General features: G+C 41.3%; 1 protein-coding gene across 7 annotated transcripts in view; it reads left to right on the top strand.

Moving 5' to 3' along the window:
• The first annotated feature begins 7802 nt into the window (after positions 1-7802).
• Positions 7803-23481, top strand: part of LOC110501618 (membrane-associated guanylate kinase, WW and PDZ domain-containing protein 2) — a 315743-nt gene continuing 300064 nt past the window's right edge. For 3 of the 7 annotated variants that reach the window (XM_036949632.1, XM_036949625.1, XM_036949622.1), the window contains exons 1-2: positions 7803-8110; positions 16572-16688. The gene's annotated coding sequence lies outside the window, so the exon portion shown is untranslated. The remainder of the gene's footprint in view (positions 8111-16571; positions 16689-23481) is intronic. The other 4 variants (XM_036949615.1, XM_036949619.1, XM_036949610.1 and 1 more) reach the window with 2 other exon arrangements.

Here is a 23481-nt window from a genome sequence, read left to right as displayed (position 1 = left end):
TTGACTCAGCCATGCCTCCTTGCCCAGCCAACATTTCCTCATCTCCCGCCCCTTCTAATTCGACTAGCCTCGAAGCTCTTCCTCTTTTTCCTCTGCCTCGCTATAAAGTTTGTCCCTGCAGGCGTTCACTGAGTCCGAGGTGCTAAAGGAGCTCCTTAAACTTGGCCCCCAAAAAACATCTGGGTCAGATGGTTTAGACACTCTCTACCCCAAGGTTCGATCCTAGACCCCACGCTCTTCTCAATTTACATCAACAACATAGCTCAGGCAGTAGGAAGCTCTCTCACCCATTTATATGCAGATGATACAGAATTATACTCAGCTGGTCCCTCCCAGAATTTTGTGTTAAACGCTCTACAATAAAGATTTCTTAGTGTCCAACAAGCTTTCTCTACCCTTAACAGAATGTGACTGGCAGAACGGATGTTGTATGTGGAGGATGAGAACTGCTGTAGATATCTCAGATAGGGGGGTGAGGCCCAAGAGGGTTTTATAAATAAGCATCAACCAGTGGGTCTTGTGACGGGTATACAGAGATGACCAGTTTATAGAGGAGTATGGAGTGCAGTGATGTGTCCAATAAGGAGCATTGGTGGCAGAATGGTAAATAACATCTTGCCGCTCAAGAGCACCCTTACCTGTCGATCTATAAATTATGTCTCCGTAATCTAATATGGGTAAGATGGTCATCTGAATCAGGGTTAGTTTGGCAGCTGGGGTGAAAGAGGAGCGATTACAATAGAGGAAGCCAAGTCTAGATTTAACTTGTTGGTGACAGGGGGCAGTATTTTCACGTCCGGATGAAATGCATGCCCAAATTCAACTACCATCTACTCATCCCCAGAAGATAAGATATGCATATTGTTAGTATATTTGGATAGAAAACATTCAAGTTTCTAAAACTGTTTGAATCATGTGTGTGAGTATAACATAACTTATTTAGCAGGCGAAACCTTGAGGACAAACCATTCAGATTTTTTTTTGAGGTCACTCTCTTATCAATTATTTTCATTGGGAATCCAGATTTGTAAAGGACCTTCTTGCAGTTCCTACTGCTTCCACTGGATATCACCGGTCTTTAGAAATTGGTTGAGGTTTTTCCTTTGTGTAATGAAGAAGTAGCCCTGTTCAGAACGAGGGTCACTTGTAGTGTACTGTTAGATAGAGGCGCGTGACCAGAAAGCTAGCTACAGTTTGTTTTCCTCCTGTAATGATAACAGATCATCCCGTCTTCAATTTGATTGATTATTTACCTTAAAAAAATACCTAAAGTTTTATTACAAAAGTAGTTTGAAATGTTTTGGCAAAGTTTACAGGTAACTTTTGAGATATTTTGTAGTCACATTGCGCGAGTTGGAACCAGTGTTTTTCTGGATCAAACGCGCAAAATAAATTGACATTTTGGATATATATCGAAGTAATTAATCGAACAAAAGGACCATTTTGTGATGTTTATGGGACATATTGGAGTGCAAACAAAAGAAACGCGTCAAAGGTAAGTCATGAGTTATATTTTTATTTCTGCGTTTTGTGTCGCGCCTACAGGGTTGAAATATGCTTTTCTCTCTTTGTTTACGGAGGTGCTATCCTCAGATAATAGCATCGTTTGCTTTCGCCGAAAAGCCTTTTTGAAATCTGACAAGTTGGCTGGATTCACAACATGTGTAGCTTTAATTTGCTATCTTGCATGTCATGTGTGATTTAATGAAAGTTTGATTTTATAGTAATTTATTTGAATTTGGCGCTCTGCATTTTCCCTGGCTTTTGGCCAGGTGGGACGCTCCCACACAAAGGTTAAAGGTCCCCAAAGCACTTAAATCCCTGGATCACTCCTCTTTTCAGTTCGCTGCAGCTACCAGCTGAAACAAACACTCAAACTGGACAGTTTTATCTCAATCTCTTCATTCATGGATTTCAACTCTATTTTGCTCTGGTTGTGTTAAACAACCAGCAAGCAACTGAATTTCAAATTTTCATTGATATTTAAATAACTGATTTTGCTGACTTAAATATAGTAAGAATGTGACTAATTGCTGTCAGGTTTGGTCAAATATGGATAGAGTTTTCTTGATATATGGCCTTGGTGTTTTATGTTAGGTCATCACCATCTGTAGTTAGTTTTGGTCACAATATTTTGTTTCTGGTTAGAGTGATGTAGCTATATTAATTTGTAACAACCAAAAGAAAGCAGCACATTTTTACATTCAAAGTTAGTTACTAATGTCATTTACCTGTAATAAAGTGGGATTTTTGTAAATAAATGCAGTTTAGCTAGTGTAACCAACTTCATATACCCACCCAGAAGAAAGGCACATGAATACCCACACTTCAGGTTGACTTGGTTTTCATCTGCAGTAAAAGACAGGACGGTCACAGCCACACGTTCACTGGTTAGTTAAGACACAGGATATATTTTAGATAGGAGTAACAGTAATGATACATGTCCTCAATGTGAAGTGACATCAATCCATGAATACAGAGCACAGGTACAACCCTTTCTATATACAACTTTCAAAGTAGTAAGAAAAACATTCAATAAAGAAGTCTTGAATGACTATTGCCTCGTTACACTTCTGTCAGGATGCTCTCAATGGTGCAGCTGTAAAACCTTTTCAGGATCTGAGGACCCATGCCAAATCTTTTCAGTCTCATGAGGGGGAATAGGTTTTGTCGTGCTTTCTTCACGACTGTCTTGGTGTGCTTTGACCATGTTAGTTTGTTGGTGATGTGGAGGCCAAGGAACTTGAAGCTCTCAACCTGCTCCACTACAGCCCAGTCGATGAGAATGGGGGCATGCTTGGTCCTCCTTTATCTGTAGTCCACAATCATCTCCTTTGTCTTGATCACGTTGAGGTAGAGGTTGTTGTCCTTGCACCACATGGTCAGGTCTCTGATCTCCTCCCTATAGGCTGTTTCATCGTTGTTGGTGATCAGGCTTACCACTGTTGTGTCATTAGCAAACCTAATGATGGTGTTGGAGTCATGCCTGGCCATGCAGTCATGAGTGAACAGGGAGTACAGGAGGGGTGCGTGCTCAGCCCCCTGAGGGGCCCCTGTGTGGAGGATCAGTGTGGCGGATATGTTGTTACCTACCCTTACCACCTGGGGGCGGCCTGTCTGGAAATCCGTCCCAGGGTCCTTAGCTTATTGATGAGTTTCAACACTATGGTGTTGAACATTGGGCTGTAGTCAATTAATAGAGTTCTCACATAGGTGTTCCTTTTGTCCATGTTTGAATGGCCAGTGTGAAGTGCAATTGAGATTGCATCATCTGTGGATCTGTGTGGTATGCACATTGAAAGGGTTTCAGGTTTCTGGGATGATGGTGTTGATGTGACCAGCCTTTCAAAGCCTTTTATGGCGACATATGTCAGAGCTATGGGTTGGTAGTCATGTAGGAAGGTTACCTTAGTGTTCTTTGGCTTTGGGAATATGGTGGTCTACTTGAAACATGTTGGTATTACAGACTCAGACAGAGAGAGGTTGAAAATGTATGTGAAGACACTTGGTAGTTGGTCAGCGCATGCTCGGAGTACACGTCTTGTTAATCCGTCTGGCCCTGCGGCCTTGTGAATGTTGACCTGTTTGTAGGTCTAACTCACATCGGCTGCAGAGAGCGTGATCATACTGTCATCCGGAACAGCTGATGCTCTCATGCATACTTCAGTGTTACTTGCCTCGAAGCGAGCATAGAAGTTATTTATCTCCTCTGGTAGGCTCGTGTCACTGGGCAGCTCTCGGCTGTGCTTCCCTTTGTAGTCTGTAATAGTTTGCAAGCCCTGCCACATCCGATGAGCGTCAGAACCAGTGTAGTACCATTCAGTCCTGGATTGATGCTCTGCCTGTTTGATGGTTCGTTGGAGGGCATAGCGGGATACCTTACAAGCTTCCGGGTTGACCTGCTAGCAATAGCTAGCGTGACATTACAGTGCACTGACTGAAGGTGCTAGTTAGTTTGTAATTAACATGGCTAGTTAAGCCAGCAAACACTTGCTGAAAAAGGCTTTAAATACATTAAAGGGAACATAAAAAAAATAATATATATAGTTACATTTGCTATTGACTTTGGATTTATGAACCAGTTTTCCAAAGACAATATTGTGTTGTAGAGTTTCAAACAGTTTTTAAGTACAGAGGAAGAAGACATGAACCTGCTCTCAGAATGTTTCTCAGACTGAAGAGCAGGCATAACTTTCCAAATAGGGGTGAAGAACTCAAAAAGCACTAGTTGTTCATTCATTCATTTTTTTATTTCACCTTTATTTAACCATGTAGGCCAGTTGAGAACAAGTTCTTATTTACATCTGCGACCTGGCCAAGATAAAGCAAAGCAGTGCGACAAAAACAACAACACAGAGTTAGACATGGGATACTAAGTCAATTACAGAAGGAAAATAATATAAAAATGGTAAGTCTGAAGACCTCTTGTATTGCCAACCTATTGCCAAACTGCAATGGCAGCAAATATGTTTATGCATTCGACAACTCATAATGATAAGGAAACTTTATTAATATCACACCTTTTTCTGAAGTGAATGGTTTCACCACTACATTACGCACAGTGCGAGCAAGGTTGATTGAAACTCTACATTTTCACTTTGTCACAGTAGCTAGATTCTAGGGCTAACATTAACCTTAGATAGCAACGCTAGCAGTAGCTCCAATTGCTGTTATTTTTTGTATTAGCTAGCTAGCTTTACTAATATTCAAATTATTCGGTTTTCATATCGGGCAGTTGATGAGCTGAATATCAAGTTATCGAGATTGGAGTAAGAGAGACAAAAGGTGAGTTATTCCCACAAAGATTCTGATGCTTGTTACTTCTGTCAAGAATTGTTCACATATTGCTATGACAATGATGCATTTTTATTAATTCCTGAAGTGATTGGTACTCACGAGTGAACACATAACAAGCAATAGACTGGCAATAGTTAGAAATGTGAATGGTTTAAGTTCTGTGATTCTATTAATAAAACCAACTAGTTAACTTTCATTGCTAATACACCAGTGACTTTGTCTTTTCAGATGTGGCAGCAAAAATATATTGAACAGAAGCATCAAATACCTCAAAATGAGCAACAGAGGAAACAAAAAAACCCTAAAATGGCATGCCAGAGACAGGTTAGTTCATAAATGTGAACCAATCCATATATGTGTAAAGGCAGTACTCGGTTCTGAAATGACAAGCCCTGTATAATTCATTTTTGTGATTTATAAACTTGAGATTTCAGTGTTGAATACCTTCTGTTTATTAGGCAGGATAACCCTTTGTCTCCATTTCACAGGCTTTGTCAGTCATGTGAAGGAGATTACCACTGAAAAGTATTGTCATGCTATTGAAGGCAGTGCTATGAAGGGCCAGCCTTCTCAAATATGTTACATGAAATAGTGGTGCGAATTTTATGCATAACCCAAATTTCATGTATTTTTTTGTTATGTCTCAGCAATAATAGGCTGCACTACACCACTGCTGGTCAGTCAGGTTGAGCGCAAATTGAGGCAGATTTTGAAGGTGAGTTAGTCCCATAAAGACAGACTGACTAACATAGTTCTAGTCTAGTTCTTATAATTTTCTCAAGGATTTTGATGCATATAACAATCGCTAATACACCACACTGACTGACTATCTTCTCAAGCGCAGCGGTATTGTACTGAAATCGGACACCCCAGACAGAGCATCAAAGACGGACATGAAAAAGCGAAGGCGGCATTGCCAGAAGACAGGTTTGTTATAAATGTGAACTAATCCAAACATTTGAAATGGCGTACTGAGTTTTAAATAGTTGAGACTTGTTCCACAGATTTTAGTGTGTTTTTTAAACTTTGAGATTCCAGTGTTCAAGACTTGTTTATTGGGCAGAATAAGTCATTGTCGCCTGTATTTTCACAGGCTTTGGTCAGTCGCTTAAAAGAGCTCTCTGCTGAAGAGGCAGCAATTTGATGGGGCAACTGAACATATGATGTCTGATGTGGAGACGGACCCAGAAGACCTCAATGAATTTGTAATAACCTCCCCACCCTGGTATTCCCCTGAGTTTGAGGACATGATTGCATCAGCACACCAGAGAAAAAAGGGTTAAAGCACACTTATGGGGAGAAAACGCTCCTTCAGAACTAAAACTGGAGCAAACGTCCACTGCAGTCCTAACTAGAACGTCCATAGGCAATCACCTGCTTCTCAAGAGACTTTTTGCACCAACTTCCACACATGCAGGTGCGCACACACACACACACACACACACACACACACACACACAGAATTACTGCTACTATTTATAATTTCTTATATAAGGTGCTCTACCATGTCTACCACATTTTATAGTATATACTGTATGTTCTTATTATGTGTGTATATACAGTATTTTCAAAAATTTTGGAGGGGAAAAGCAAAGGCCCAGGACTGTGCATCTTAGCAACATGGTAAAGGGCCAAGGGCCACATCCTCTAATGCAATACCATGCCAATTGGCCACATGGTGGCGTTTATAATAAGCGATTGAAAATGCAAACTTTTTAAGATCACGCACCCGTGTGACCTAGTCCCTCTCCTCACAAGGAACAAATTTCCCTCGAGAAACAATAAAGTACTCCATGATGGATTTTCTGCATTTAGAATTGTGTACAAATCACTTAAAGAACTACTCCTCTAGCACCGATTGACCGATCTGCACAAACACTTGACATGTATGGACCAAGTTCCCTCAACGCAATATTTTCTAGAATTGTCCCAAAAACAATATTCAATTCATACAAATCGCAGAAATTCATACAAATCAAAAGACATTCGTATTGTGACAAAAATTGGTACACATGTACCAAACACTGTCAAAACTCAACATATCTAAGTGCATTTTGATCTACCACATGGTGGCGCTATAACAGGCACATGTTTACATTTCTTGATCTGTTTGACTCAGAGTGATGAAATTTGGCACACATGCTCAGGCTGAACATGTTGGCTGTCAGGATCTTTAGTTTCCTTGAGTGTTGATGACTTCCTTAGAAAGAGAGAGGACACTGACTTTTGAGTGTTCAGAATTAAAACACTTAAGTCCACTTAAGTCCTGGCATGGAGGTGCCTACCCACTGGGTTGAATCAACATTGTTTCCATGTCATGACAATGAAATTACATTGAACCAACGTGGAGTAGGAGTTGAATTGATGTCTGTGCCCAGTGGGTAGTCTTCAGAGGTGTAAGGATAATTTGGCATCTGAAACTAGGGCATTTGGTGCAGTGTTAAAGTTTTAATGTCACATGCACAAGTACAGTGTTGAGTATGGGTTATTTTTGTTGACCTTATAATTGGAAAATAATTACCTAAACTGTCAGGACAATAATTTGTGTGCTTGTTTGTGTGTGTATGAGTGTAACTTACAGTATATTTAGTAACACAGGTAATGTTATACATGAACTAGAGTTTAGATACACGTTGGTAACTGTGTGTGTATGTGTGTTTGTATATTCCTGATTTCTTATAAATATTTGCCCTGGCCTGTGCTTAGGGCTGTGTGTTTATGTGTATGCATCTGTGTGTGTGTGTGTGTGTGTGTGTGTGTGTGTGTGTGTGTGTGTGTGTGTGTGTGTGTGTGTATGTGCACATGCAACCATGTGTGTGTGCGTGTGTGTGCTCATTGGCATATTTTCCTGCAGCAATAGGATGTGTTTATCTCCCGTCAGTAACATTGGTTGGTCAACCAGCTAAAGAGAATGTGTGTAGAACTGCCATCAGTGAACAGGGGGTGCTACAGGACTGTAGAACCCCTCTAACCAATCAGCAACCAGATCTGGATGAGCCCGGCTACCCACTGGCAGATTCCTTTTTTCCGCTGTCGTCTCCCGACGGTCATCGTCTCTCCATCTCTCCACCTCTCTCTCCCTTCCCCGTTTCCATCACCGTTCCTGGGATGTAAATTAGCTGCAGCGGGGGCTGTATGTTGGAGCATTGGTAGAGAACCAGGGATAGAGTGATTTAGAGGCTGGCCAAGCCAGGGAGGGAGGCACTGTGCCTGGGCACGGGGCTAGAGGACGGCTGGGAGGAAAGAGCTCTCTGGATGTATACCTGTGGAGGACGGCGCACCTCTTTTACCAACTGGGCCAGCTGCAGATAAGGTGCCTGCACAGTATGTGTCTGTGTGTGTGTGTGTGAGCATTTGTGTGCGTGCGTATCTGCGTGTGTCCATGCATGTGTGTGTGTGGGTGGGTGGGGGGGTGGGGGGGGGATGTTTAGCATTGATTCCGGCACTGATTGTGTCAGATGCTATTTTCACACTGCGACAGTAGGATAATCTTTTCCCCATCAGCTAGCATTTTCTACTTGTTTGTCTCTCCTCCTCTCTCCTCCTTTTCCACCCTTTCTTCTCCTGCTGTGCTCTAACCAGCAGAGCTGTCTGCTTTTGTGGTGGGATTCACCACAGTGCCTCAGACCTTTGTTAAAATGATGTCATTCATTTTTACATAAGGTGTTATTGACGAGCTCTGTGTTTTCAGATCAAATCAGTGCAGTTGTCACCGACAGGGTTATGGGCTGTGTGTGCGTTTCTTTGTTTTAGATCAGTGCAGTTGACACTGTCTAGAGGCAGTTTTGTGTGTGTTTGTGTTACTGTAGTGTGTGCTACTGTAAAAGCATTTCCTCTTGATGGACAGTAAACATAATTGTTGTCATGTATGCATGATTGCCTGTGCCAGTGGATTGGATACAGTGTGTGTAGCGTAATAGCTTGAACATACAAGATGATATGAATGTCCTACTGTATACTGATTCAGTGTCGTCTCTGTTTGTGAGGAAGTCATTGTGAGGAAGTGAGGTAGTCATCATTCCCAGTAAGCATAGAGCTCACTGTATGGCCATCCTGTGTGTTAAGTGATAGGTATTTGATTTGTAGATCCGAATCAAATAAAATGCTATTCGTCACATGCTTCGTAAACAACAGGTGTGGACTAACAGTGAAATGCTTACTTATGGGACCTTCCCAAAAGTGCAGACAGAAAGAAAATTATAGATAAGTAATAATAATTCAAGTAATAATAGATACACAATGACTAACAACAACTTGGCTATATACAGTGCATTTGGAAAGTATTCAGACCCCCTTTGTTAGGTTAGAGCCTAATTCTAAAATGAATTAAAAAAGGCACAGATCTGAGGAAGGGTACCAACAAATTTGGCATTATTGAAGGTCCCCAAGAACACAGTGGCCTACATCATTCTTAAATGGAAGAAATGTGGAATAACCAAGACTCTTCCTAGAGTTGAGCAATTGGGGGGAGAAGGGCCTTGGTCAGGGAGGTGACCAAGAACCTGATGTTCACTCTGCAAGAGCTGCAGAGTTCCTCTGTGAAGATGAGAGAACCTTCCAGAAGGACAACCATTTCTGCAGCGTCCATGAATCAGGCCTTTATGTTAGAGTGGCCAGATGGAAGTCACTCCTCAGTAAACGGTACAGGACAGCCCACGTGGAGTTTGCCAAAAGGCACCTAATGGACTCAGACCATGAGAAACAAGATGCTCTGGGCTGATGAAACCAAGACTGAACTCTTTGGCCTGAATGCCAAGCGTCACATCTGGAGGAAACCTAGCGCCATCCCTACAGTGAAGCATGGTGGTGGCAGCATCATGCTGTGGGGATGTTGCTAGTCAGGATCAAGGGAAAGATGAACAGAGCAAAGTACAGAGAGATCCTCCATGAAAACCTGCTCCAGAGCGCTCAGGACCTCAGACTGTACGAGGCAATTGAGGTAGATATCTACTTAAAAATCATACAATGTGATTTTCTGGATATTTGTTTTAGATTCCGTCTCTCACAGTTGAAGTGATAAAAATTACAGACCTCTACATGCTTTGTAAGTAAGAAACACTGCCGATTTTGCAGGTTATCAAATACTTGTTCTCCCCACTGTAGGTATTACCAGTGGTGTAAAGCCGTTATTTAAGTAAAAATACTTTAAAGTAGTTTTTATGGTATCTGTACTTTACTATTTATATTGTTGACCACTTTTACTTCAATACTTATCCTTAAGAAAATAATATACTTTTTACTTCATTTCCCTGACACCCAAAAGTACTTGTTACAAATGCTTAGCAGGATAGGACAATGGTCCAATTCACACAAGTCAAGAGAACATCCCTGGTCATCCCTACTGCATCTTATCTGGCAGACACACCAAACACAAATGCTTTGTTTGCAATTTGTGTCTGAGTGTTAGAGTATGCCCCTGGCTATCCGTAAATTAAAAAAACAAGAAAATAGTGTTGTTTGGTTTGCTTAATATAATGAATGTGAAATGATTTACACTTTTGATACTTAAGTATATTTAAATCCAAATACATTTGGACTTTTTCTCAAGTAGTATTTTAGTGGGTGACTCACTTTTAATTGAGTCATTTTCTATTTAGGTATCTTTACTTTTATTCAAGTATGACAATTGGGTACTTTTTCCACCATTGGGTATTACAGACTGGGTCAGGGAGAGGTTGAAAATTGTCAGTGAAGACACTCTTGCCAGCTTGTATGTGTCCAGGTAATCCATCTGGCCCAGGTCCAGGTAATCCATCTTGTGAATGTGATCCTGTTTTAACTTCTTGGATATAGGGGGCGCTATTTTGATTATTGGATGAAAAACGTTCCCATTTTAAACCAAGATATTTTGTCACGAAAAGATGCTCGACTATGCACATAATTGACAGCTTTGGAAAGAAAACACTGACGTTTCCAAAACTGCAAAGATATTGTCTGTGAGTGCCACAGAACTGATGTTACAGGCGAAACCCAGATAAAAATCAGGAAGTACCGCATTTTTTTAAACCGCCTCATGCCAATGACTCCTTATATGGCTGTGAATGGGCCACGAATGAGCTTAGGCTTTCTGTCGCTTCCCCAAGGTGTCGACAGCATTGTGACGTATTTGTAGGCATATCATTGGAAGATTGACCATAAGAGACTACATCTACCAGGTGGTCGCTTGGTGTCCTCCGTTGCAATTATTGCGTAATCTCCAGCTGCAGTATTTTTCCGTTCGCTTCTGATAAGAAACCAACTGTCACGACTGATATATTATCGAATAGATACGTGAAAAACACCTTGAGGATTGATTCTAAACAACATTTGCCATGTTTCTGTCGATATATATGGAGCTAATTTGGAAAAAAGTTTGGCGTTGTAGTGACTGCATTTTCCGGTATTTTTCTTAGCCAAACGTGATGAACAAAACGGAGCTATTTCGCCAACACAAATAATCTTTTTGGAAAAAATGAACATTTGCTATCTAACTGAGAGTCTCGTCATTGAAATCATCCGGTTCTTCAAAGGTAAATTATTTTATTTGAATGCTTTTCAACGTTGCGTTATGGTATTGCGCTTGGTGGCTATGATTACGCTACCGGATACGGGATTGCTCGTCGCTAGAGGTTAAAGGTCTTACTCACGTCGGCTAAGGAGAGCATGATTACACAGTAATTCGGAACAGCTAGTGCTCTCACGCATGGTTCAGTGTTGTTTGCCTCGAAGTGAGCATAGAAGATATTTAGCTTGTCTGGTATGCTTGCATCACTGGGAAGCTCGCGGCTGGGTTTCCATTTGTTATCGGTTAGCAAGCCTAATGAGCAGCAGAGTAGTAGGATTTAAATCATAGTCCTGTATTGATGCTTTGCCTGTTTGATGGTTTGTTGGAGGGCGTAGTGGGATTTTTTTATGAGCTTCTGGGTTATTGTCCCGCTCCTTGAAAGCGGCCGCTCTAGCCTTTAGCTCCGTGTGGATGAACTGTGTGGACAATGTAGCAAATGCACTTATTAATGAAGCCGGTGACTGGATGAGTCCGGTTACATATTCCAGTCTGTGCTAGCGAAACAGTCCTGTAGCTTAGCATCCGCTTCATCGGACCACTTCCGTATTGAGCGCGTCATTGGTACTTCCTGTAGGAGTTTTTGCTCGTCGGCAGGAATCAGAATTATCGTCAGATTTACCAAATGGAGGAGGAGGAAGAGCTTGGTTGTCACACCCTGACCTTAGTATTCTTTGTTTTCCTCGTTATTTTGGTTAGGTCAGGGTGTGACATGAGTGATATGTGTTTTTGTCTTGTATGTTTATTGGGGCTGTCTCCTTTCTAGGTATTTTGTATGTCTATGGTTGCCTAGATTGGTTCTCAATTAGAGGCAGCTGTCTATCGTTGTCTCTGATTGGGAACCATATTTAGGCAGCCATATTCTGTGGGTACTTTGTGGGTGATTGTTTCCTGTCTTTGTGTTCTCTGCACCAGATCGGTCTGTTTCGGGTTTTGCCACGTTTGTTGTTTTTGTGTTCATGTTGAGTTTCTCATCTTAAAAAGCATGAACTCTAACCACGCTGCGTTTTGGTCCTCCTCTCCTTCGATGGAAGAAATCCGTGACATTGGTATGTGTCTCTGTGTGTGGAGTTAAGGTGATATAGAGTTTATTCGCCTAAAGTTGCACAGGTGGCATGCTGGTAGAAATGAGGTAAAACGGATTACATTTTTCCTGCGTTAAATCACCAGCTCTAGGAGCATGGCTTTGGATGACCATTTTCTTGCTTTCTTATGGCCCTACAGTAGACAACTCATTGAGTGTGGCCATAGTGCCGGTTAGTGGTGTGAAAAATATAGAAGACTCTACACCTTATGAGGTATTCTAACTCAGGTGAGCAGAACCTCAAGACTTCTTTAATATTATAGACTGCGCAACAGCTGTTAACAAAGGGACACACAACGCCCCCCTTGAGCTTACCCGACGCTGACATTCTCTCCGGCTGATGTATAGGAAAAACAGCTAGAATTTTATCCATGTCCTTGTTCAGCCACGTTTCCAAGAAAAAGATTAGTTCTTCAGGTCCCGTTGATAGGATAGTTGCGAAAGGAGCTCGTCCATATTGTTCTCCAGTGACTGTGCATTCGCCTATAGAATAGAGGGTAGAAGTGGTTTATTTACTCACAACAGTAGTTTCATCAGGCTGCCCGCACTTCGGCCTCTATATTGCTGTCTCGGGCCTGGTCCAGGGTGAGGCAGTATGCCCTGCGCTGCCGACTCATTGAACTACAAATCTTCTGTAATGTGTATGCTGGGAGTCGGGACGCAAGTTCAGGGAGTGTATTCAATAACTAAATGAACAAAACAAGAAACATGGGTAGTGTGCATACATGAACACTGGAACAGAAACAATAACGCCTAGGGAAAAGACCAAAGGTAGTGACATATATAGGGAAGGTCATCAGGCAGGTGATGGAGTCCAGGTGAGTCTGATGAGGTGCTGGTGTGCCTAACGATGGTGACAGGTGTGTGTAATAATGAGCAGCCTGGTGACCTTGAGAGCCGGAGAAGGAGTATACGTGACATCTTCATCCAAATTAAGGTTAGTAATTGCCTTTTTATGGTCAGAACCTATTTTTGGTCATAGGAAAGATTGTGGAAACATTATGTACAAAAAATAACAGAATTGGTCAGAAGCCCGTAAAACAGATGCTATTGCATTCCAGTGCGATTCTTTTCAGATAAGGTTCAGGATTTGTTTGTGTAATTTTTTTATTTAACCTTTATTTAACAAGGCAAGTCAGTTAATTAAGAAAAAAATATTATTTACAATGACGGCCTACACTGGCCAAAACTGGGCCAATTGTGTGCCGCCCTATGGGACCCCCAATCATGGCCGGTTGTGATACAGCCTGGATTCGAACCAGAGAGTCTGTAGTGACACCTCTAGCACTGAGATGCTGTTCTGCCCTCACAATGTGTAAGCTACAAAGTTTGGCAGACAGCTTCCACTCTTAATAAATAAATAAAGAATATAATAAAGAATCAGGGAGGCACTGGTGCCGTTAAGAATCTTTAGAAGATATTTTGTTTGTAAAACTGTAACAGATACAAAAAGGAGAAAATGTATTAGAAAATTAGCTATATACATTTATGAAAATGGATACAAATAAAGAAGAGCATTTTATCACAAGCTAGCAACAATAAAATATCCTGAGCTTGCCAACATGACCATGCAGAAATTATGACAATTTACATCACAGGAAAGGTGCCACTAAACATATACACACAATCTAAGTGTTCGTATAGCTTAATAACTATACTTTACCTCTGTCCGAGGTATCTGAACACTTAAAATAGTTATATACTTCCAAAACCGAAAGAAGTTAAATTCCGTCACGAAATGTTAGCTAGCATGCTAACACATAATGTTAAGTGAATGGGCGATAGTTAGCGCAATTAGTTTAGCATCATCGGAAAAAAATGTTTAAAAAAACCATCAATATTCTAGAAACGCAATTTGAATTAGCAAAAGTATGTCCTAAAAACTTAAAATACTTACAGACTTATCTTTAACCAAGGCCTAGCAAGATGGAAACACATAACGAGTCTGTCTGTTGTTGCTCGGATTGTTCTGATAGGAATTAGCTCTGAACAGATGTTAACGAATTAAAAACTACAGTACCCAACTTCCCCACTAGTTGACAACAAAGGACAACATAATACTTTGTACAGAAGTACAACTATCGGAACAGATGCAGTGCCTTAGACCGCTGCGCCTCCCGGGAGCTCAAAAGGCGAGGGGTTGTGGTGACATGAACGTGGAAGATGGTGAATGAAGGCTTAACAAACCATCGTTAAAGCTGATGTAGCTATACATTTCAGTCCAAAAGATGTGCTATGGTGTGTTGGATCTATGAAATGTCCATGTTCTTATTTGCCACTGAGTGTTCGTTGTTCTAGAAGGGAGGAGTGAAAACTCGCAGACACATGGCCATCCAGAAATTGAGTTTCACACCCCTGGTTTACACCATACACCACCCCTTTCCCAATAAAATGTCTCCACATAACAAGTGTTTTCGCTCCTCCATTGGACTTGATTGATCACTTAATCTAGTGACTCCCCATCCCGCATGAGGGAGCGTAATCATCGACTGACGCTAATTAACATAACGCAACGGACATAAATATTCCTAGAAAATATTCCTATTCATGAAAATCACAAGTGAAATATATTGAGACACAGCTTAGCCTTTTGTTAATCACCCTGTCATCTCAGATTTTCAAAACCGACGCTAGACAAGCATTTGTGTAAGTTTATCGAAAGCCTAGCATAGCATTTTGTCCAGCTAGCAGCAGGTAACTTGGTCACGGAAATCAGAAAAGCAATCAAATTAAATATTTTACCTTTGATGAGCTTCGGATGTTTTCACTCACGAGACTCCCAGTTAGATAGCCAATGTTCCTTTTTTTCAAAAATATAATTTTTGTAGGCGAAATAGCTCCGTTTGTTCTTCACGTTTGGCTGAGAAATCGCCCGGAAATTGCAGTCACGAAAACGCCAAAAAATATTCCAAATTAGCTCCATAATATCGACAAAAACATGGCAAACGTTGTTTATAATCAACCCTCAAGGTGTTTTTCAAATATCTATTTGATAATATATCCACCGGGACAATTCGTTTTTCAGTAGGACCGATTGGAATAATGGCTACCTCTTTATTTTACGCGAGAATCACTCTGGGGGCATCGGGTGACCACTTGCGCAATGTAGCCTCTTACGGGTATTCTTCAACATAAATGCGTAAAACTACGTCACAATGCTGTAGACACCTTGGGGAATACGGAGAAAAAGTAATCTGGTTGATAGCCCATTCACTGCTCAATAGAGGCGCATTGGAACGCAGCGCTTTCAAAACATGAGGCACTTCCGGATTGGATTTTTCTCAGGCTTTCGCCTGCAATATCAGTTCTGTTATACTAACAGACAAGATTTTTACAGTTTTGGAAACTTTCGAGTGTTTTCTATCCTAAGCTGTCAATTATATGCATATTCTAGCATCTTGTCCTGACAAAATATTCCGTTTACTACGGGAACGTTATTTTTCCAAAAATGAAAATAATGCCCCCTAGTCACAAGGTTTTAAGGTCATTGATTAGTTATGAACTCCCCTCACCTGGTTGTCTAGGTCTTAATTTAACACGAATGGCAACTCTGGTGTACACTATGAAGTCTTACTAGGGTTTGTCATGTGGAGATGTAGGGATTAAGCTATACACTGACAAATAAAGAGACTCAATACACTCTGTCGGACTCTGTGCTCTATATCATTAGTGAGATGTGGCGTGATAGGCCTCTGTCCTTGTCCCGCTTGTCTTTGTACACACGCACGCACACACACCACAGCCTGCTGAGCATGTTGAGCCCAAGGTGATTACACTATTAGAAAAGAAGATGCTATCTAGAACCTAAAATGTTTTTTTCAGCTGTCCCTATAGGATACGCCTTTTAAAAACGGTTCCAAGTATAACCCTTTTGGTTCCTTAGAGGGTTCTACATGGAACCAAAAGGGTTCTACCTTAAACCTTAATTGGTTCTGCCTGGAACCAAAAAGGGTTCTCCTATGGGGACAGCCAAATAACCCCTTTGGAATATTTTTTTCTGAGTGTACTAGTTCACACAATTACTGTGATGTGTACCATGTTTTGTGTGTCTGTGTGTGTCTGCGTCTGCTTGCTTGAGGGCCTGCATCCGCGTGTGTGTTTTAGACTGCATTTTAACTGTCTGTTTGTTTATGGTGTTTTTGAGTGTAGGAGGCGTGGTGGATAAGGACCTTCGGCACTACCTCAACCTGCGCTTCTCCAAGGGCTCCGTGGACCACGACCACCAGCAAATTATTAGAGACAACCTCTACCTCCGCACCGTGCCCTGTGAGTCAACACGCACGCATGCAGACACAGTCACTCAGTCATTCACTCCCTCACCCCTCAACCCACCTTAGAGAGAAGTTGCTTGGTTGTTACCTGACCCCTGACCATAGCTGAACATTAGGAATGCATTTCATTATTCCTCCTCTCCTTGGGCTTTCCCTCAATCTCTCCTTTATACAACTCGGCAGGTAGAGGCCAGATCCCTTTAGGCATCCAACCTATCCCTTTCAAACAACCTGTTTACATCAATGATGTCGCTCTTGCTGCTGGTGATTATCTGATCCACCTCTACGCAGACGACACCATTCTGTATACTTCTGGCCCTTCTTTGGACTCCAGACAAGCTTCAATGCCATACAACACTCCTTCCGTGGCCTCCAACTGCTCTTCAACCGATCACTGCCCGCACCTGCCCGCCCGTCCAGCATCACTACTCTGGACGTCTCTGACTTAGAATATGTGGATAACTACAAATACCTAGGTGTCTGGTTAGACTGTAAACTCTCCTTCCAGACTCACATGAAGCATCTCCAATCCAAAATTAAATCTAGAATTGGCTTCCTATTTCGCAACAAAAGCATCCTTCACTTATGCTGCCAAACATGCCCTGTAAAACTGACCATCCTACTGATCCTCGACTTCGGCAATGTAATTTATAAAATAGCCTCCAGCACTCTACTCAACAAATTGGATGCAGTCTATCACTGTGCCATCCGTTTTGTCACCAAAGCCCCATATACTACCCACCACTGCGACCTCTATGCTCTCGTTGGCTGGCCCTCGCTTCATACTCGTCACCAAGCCCCGCGTTATCTCAGCTCACTGGTCACCATAGCAGCACCCTCTCGTAGCACTCATATCTCCCTCACTAGCTTTAAGCACCAGTTGTCTGAGCGGCTCACAGATCACTGCACCTGTACATAGCCCATCTGTAAACAGCCCATCCAGCTACCTCATCCCCATACTGTATTTATTTATTTATTTATTTATTTATCTTGCTCTTTGCACCCCAATATCTCTACTTGCACATGCATCTTCTGCACAGTGTTTAATTGCTATTTTGCAAATACCACCATGGCCTATTTATTGCATTAACTCCCTTGTTACCTCATTTGCACTCACTGTATGTATGTATTTTTTCTACTGTATGTTTTGTTTATTCCATGTGTAACTCTGTGTTGTATGTGTCGAACTGCTATGCTTTCTTGGCCAGGTCGCAGTTGCAAATGAGAACTTGTTCTCAACTAGCCTACCTGGTTTAATAAATGTGAAGTAAAATAAATAACTAAAAGATGTGTCTATTGAGCTACACCCGCCCTGTGTTTGAGATGAAGTTGGGTACGGTGAGACAATCTAAATGCACCTGACCTGTGTTTTGAGGTGAGGTATGAGACTATTGAGATGCACCCAACCTGTGTTTGAGGTGAGATTTTTGAAATGTACCTATGTTTGAGATGAGACTATTGAGATGCACCCAGCATCTGTGGGCTCTTATTGGCTGATTGACTCCGATCCAAGACAACATATTTGGTGTATTTGCAGTGCTGTTTCTAAGTTGGTTAAAGCTTGATGTACTACTTGACAGTTCTCTTAGTTTGATATCGAACAGGCTGTGTCTGAAATGTCACCATGTTACCAGTATAGTGCACTACATGTGGTTATTTTATAGGGAATGTGGTGCCATTTCAGATGCGCTCTATGTTAGAGTCCTGCCCTGCTCCGGGCCATATCAATTCCAAGAACCCAGACACCCGACATCAGGACAGATTTTTTTCCGCAACCCGAACTAACCCGCATAGAATTGTTCTGAGAGCCCATTACCCCGCAAAAAACATCAATGTATTTTGCTACTAGTTTTTATGGCTCCAGGTTTTTCTGGAAGTCAACTTTTATTTTCAAGTAGTAGATGTATTTTATGCAATAGCAGTAGTGTAAATTTAATGATAATTAACAATTGTTTTCGTACCATAATCCATCTATTTATCCATCTTCTACCAACACACACTCTCCCCTTCCAAATGCTCTCCCTTTTGCTGCAGCATTATTTGTACAGTGCATAACTATCTATATGTATTGATATGTAGGCTACGTGTGCCTTTAAAAAACAAAAATATGTAGTTCTGTCCTTGAGCTGTTCTTGTCTATTAATGTTCTGTGTTATGTCATGTTTCGTGTTTTGTGTGGAACCAAAGGAAGAGAAGCTGCTGCGTTTTGCAACAGCTAATGGTGAACCTAATTATAACAACTCTGCATGTTCTCCGGTTTGTAAAGAGTAAAAATATGCTACAATCTGACCTGAATTGACACTCTGTCTGCTGAAAGAATCTACCATAAGTAATTCTTGGTGTGTGGATATTTACAGTGAGTTCCAAAAGTATCTGGACATTCACAAGTTGTTGTTTGCTTTGGTTCTGTACTCCAGCACCGTGGATTTGAAATGATAATATTACTGAGGTTAAAGTGCAGACACACAAATATTATACCCCCCCCCCCCCCCAAAATACTAACTTCACCTGTCATTGTAATGGTGAGAGGTTAGCATGCTTTAGGGGTATGATATGTGTTCTTCTGTAACTTTCTCACTCTTCATTATTCATGTTGAAATTAGCTAGACTACTGAACTTCAAGTCTGTGTGTATGGGACAGAGGCATGAGCACTGTGTGTTTGTTTATTCTGGTTGCTAGGCAACCCAACACTATGGTGAGTGGGCTGCCTACAGCTACAGCTGCAGCAGAGGAGACTACATTAGTTTGTTTTATCACACTTGATACTCATGCCTTGTTTAAAACATCTGGGAACTTGGAAATCTCTTCCTTCCGCCTTCAGTGTGTTCAAGACAACTGTGAACTCTGAAAAAAACGAGCTCTGACTTGGAAAAATAGTTGAATGGTCATCCAACTCATCCTACAATTCGGAAACTCAGCCACCTTTCTAGAGCTCCAACTTTCTGACCTGAAGATCACTGACGTCATGATTTGACCTATATATATATTGTCTTTCTTTAAAGCACCATTGTGATCTGATTTCCTCTTGATCAGAAAGCCTGAAAGTGCGCTTTATATTCCGGTAAAGCCTATACCTCAAGCTATCCCTCAGAGTGCATCTCATCGTTATTTTCCTTCACACATTGTTCAAAGGTAAACGACCCAGAAAGATGCAAATGCACAATTTACTTTACAATTTACTCGATTAACAACAAAATAGGCTAAAAAACAGCCTAATGCATGGCTGGCTACTACTGCTTGCATTCACTCCAGACACAGATTTAGATGAAAGTAGGATAATTTGATTGTTTCACTTTTGAGAGGAGCAAAACGTTTCTCTCCCGATACTTACGCAACAACATTTGTACAACCAAAATAAACTATCTACATTTTATTTTCAAATGATCTGTCGCTTTGTAAACATTCCTGAGCGAGAATAAATAATAATAATAATAATAATAGCAAGCATGGGCTCAGATCATGACATAACGACAGACGTAGTCAGCAATGGAATAATTATACCAAACTAAACAACAGCAAGTAGACAGACAAAAACAACAAAATGGTCTCAGCAAAGTCAACAGGAATTAACTAGATTCACAGCAAATTACTAGACACGGATTCTGATTCATACACAATGTTTGGAGAAGGGCCTGAGATGATTGACTGTGAGTGAAACAGTGAGTGCGTGTGTCTGTCTATGAGAGCAGAGGGAGAGCGGCTTGTTCTAAACCAATCTTTGCAGCAGGCTCAAGCGATACCCCGCCCATTTCTTTACAGACAGAAGAACTAGCCAATAGTTGTTTAGAACACACAGCGCTTCATACTGTTTGAGTGAAATAAAGATGTGAGCTGGCAGCTGAAAGACACTTTTTTTTTCTTCAGATTACAGATAATTACAAAAAACACTTGTGTCATAACGGTATTCAGAAAATTCTCCATATCTATTACAATACTCATTTTGTCCGAGTACTCGGCACACCCCTACAGGACTACTATGTAATGCTTTGTTGCTTGTAAGGGAGTCATCCATGTGTGAAGACTACTCTGGTTATACGTGCAAAGCAATAGAAAATATCTACTGACAAGAGGACAGAGCCTCTAGCAAGAGTTTCAGGGCAACAAAGAGTGTGTTGAATGCTCAAGAAATGCTATATAAATCCTTAATGCCATCTACTGTATCTTACTGTCTCTGTCTATGTCTCTCTCTCTCTCGCTCCTTCACTCATCCTGTAGAAAAGCTCTCAGCATGTGGTTTCCACGGCAACTAGCCTCATTTCCAGGCCTGCGTTGTCATGACGCCCTGCCCCCAACTGCACACAGAACATGCACATTGCTAAGACACACACACAGCGGTCACACACGAAAGTCACACATGAGCATTGCTCACACAAACACAGGTGTGGATGCCATGGCTCTGATTGACATTTCATTGATTTTGACCCGATCAGCACTTTGGTCTGTCAATATGCACACACACACACACACACACAGGGACATTTTACATTTTAATAATTTAGCTGAATACTGCATAAACTGTTTAGTAACACAAATTCAGTAAAATCTATTTTTTATGTGCCCACGTTTTCCAAAAACTGTTAAATATCTGGTCCAAGATTCAAAGATGTCTGCGGAAATAATGGCGTGTCAGCTAGCACGTTATACCTTGACTTTAATTTTTTACATTTTGATTATGGAATTACAATAACTAAATTGGATATACACCCAGCAATAACGAAATTTCGTCATGGGTCCCTGATCTGTACTATACAGATGCATAATTACAGACATTAATAATATTGTATTCATGGCGATATAGCCTGAATAGTTGCACAATGGTACAAATATGTAATATCTTCCTTTGCATATGTTGATATTATTCTACATAGCGGCTATTATTTTAATGAGCTCTGCCCCCAAACAAGACCACTTTTGCTGAATCAATCATAGACGTCTATGTTTCACAAGTTTGGACATCAAAGTACGGCACAGTAGTGCTCAGTAGAGTACAGTACATCAGAGTTCAGTAAAGTAGAGTACAGTGCCTTACAGTACATTATACTGTTCTCAATTTTAGTGTGCTCTGCTGTACAGTACTGAACTCTACTCTATTCAACTCTACTGTACAGTACAGAATAACGTACAGAATAGGGCTGTACTGCACTGTACAGTATGGAACTATACTCTAGTTAACTCGTTTTACTGTAGTGTATTGTATTGTACTGTGCTGTAATGTCCAAACTTGTGAAACATTGATTTCTATGATTGCTTCATATTTGGTTCGGACTATATTTGGAACAAATCAAGGCCAGTCCAAACTCGACCAAAAATCTACATCAGTGGACGTTCAAATCAAGTCCGGACGGTAACAATAAACAACATCTGCAGACATTGAAATCAAGCTCAGGGCGAACTGACCAAATTTCAACTACTTTTCAATGTCCATGGATGTCCAGTGTTGGTCAGTGCTCAGTGGGTAGGATGCCGGTTACAGTAAATGGAAAGAGAGGGAGCTCATGTGTAGTTGTCAATATGATCCGGGAGAGGTGACATTAACTGTAGAGAGAGAGAGAGAAGTGAAAAAGGCAGACACTTGCTTTGACTGCCAGATGACAGATAAAATAAAGAAAAACCGTTATGAGATGGACAAACTCATCAGGTGACCCAACTGTGGTTTGTGACTACTATGAATTCCCATTGTAGCCAATTCAATTGCAGTAATTCTGTTTCAGATTTTTCTGAAATTCTGTTACTGATTTTCAGTAAATCAAACAGTAGTAAAAACACGAACTAATTGGTAGGTCTACCTTGACATTTTACTTCTGTGAACTTTTTTTTATCTTTAATAAAAGATACAGAAAGTGTTCATACCTCTTGACTTATTCCACATTGTTGTGTTACAGCCTGAATTCAAAATGGAAGAAATGGAAGAAAACTGCTCAAAAAAATTAAGGGAACACTAAAATAACACATCCTAGATCTGAATGAATGAAATATTCTTATGAAATACTTTTTTCTTTACATAGTTGAATGTGCTGACAACAAAATCACACAAAAATTATCAACAGAAATCAAATTTATCAACCCATGGAGGTCTGGATTTGGAGTCACACTCATAATTAAAGTGGAAAACCACACTACAGGCTGATCCAACTTGTGATGTAATGTCCTTAAAACAAGTCAAAATGAGGCTCAGTAGTGTGTGTGTGGCCTCCACGTGCCTGTATGACCTCCCTACAAGGCCTGGGCATGCTCCTGATGAGGTGGCGGTTGGTCTCCTGAGTGATCTCCTCCCAGACCTGGACTAAAGCATCCTCCAACCCCTGGACAGTCTGTGGTGCAACGTGGCGTTGGTGGATGGAGTGAGACATGATGTCCCAGATGTGCTCAATTGGATTCAGGTCTGGGGAACAGGCGGGCCAGTCCATAGCATCAATGCCTTCCTATTGCAGGAACTGCTGACACACTCCAGCCACATGAGGTCTAGCATTGTCTTGCATTAGGAGGAACCCAGGGCCAACCGCACCAGCATATGGTCTCACAAGGGGTCTGAGGTTCTCATCTCGGTACCTAATGGCAGTCAGGCTACCTCTGGCGAGCACATGGAGGGCTGTGCGGCCCCCCAAAGAAATGCCACCCCACACTATGACTGACCCACCGCCAAACCGGTCATGCTGGAGGATGTTGCATGCAGCAGAACGTTCTCCACGGCGTCTCCAGACTCTGTCACGTCTGTCACATGTGCTCAGTGTGAACCTGCTTTCATCTGTGAAGAGCAGACATTAGTGTCGAATTTGCCAATCTTGGT

This window comes from Oncorhynchus mykiss, chromosome 2 (genome assembly GCF_013265735.2).
Source record: "Oncorhynchus mykiss isolate Arlee chromosome 2, USDA_OmykA_1.1, whole genome shotgun sequence".
NCBI classification, from domain to species: domain Eukaryota; kingdom Metazoa; phylum Chordata; class Actinopteri; order Salmoniformes; family Salmonidae; genus Oncorhynchus; species Oncorhynchus mykiss.
Note: the sequence above shows the minus strand (reverse complement) of the source record. Positions and strands in the feature narration are given on the sequence as shown.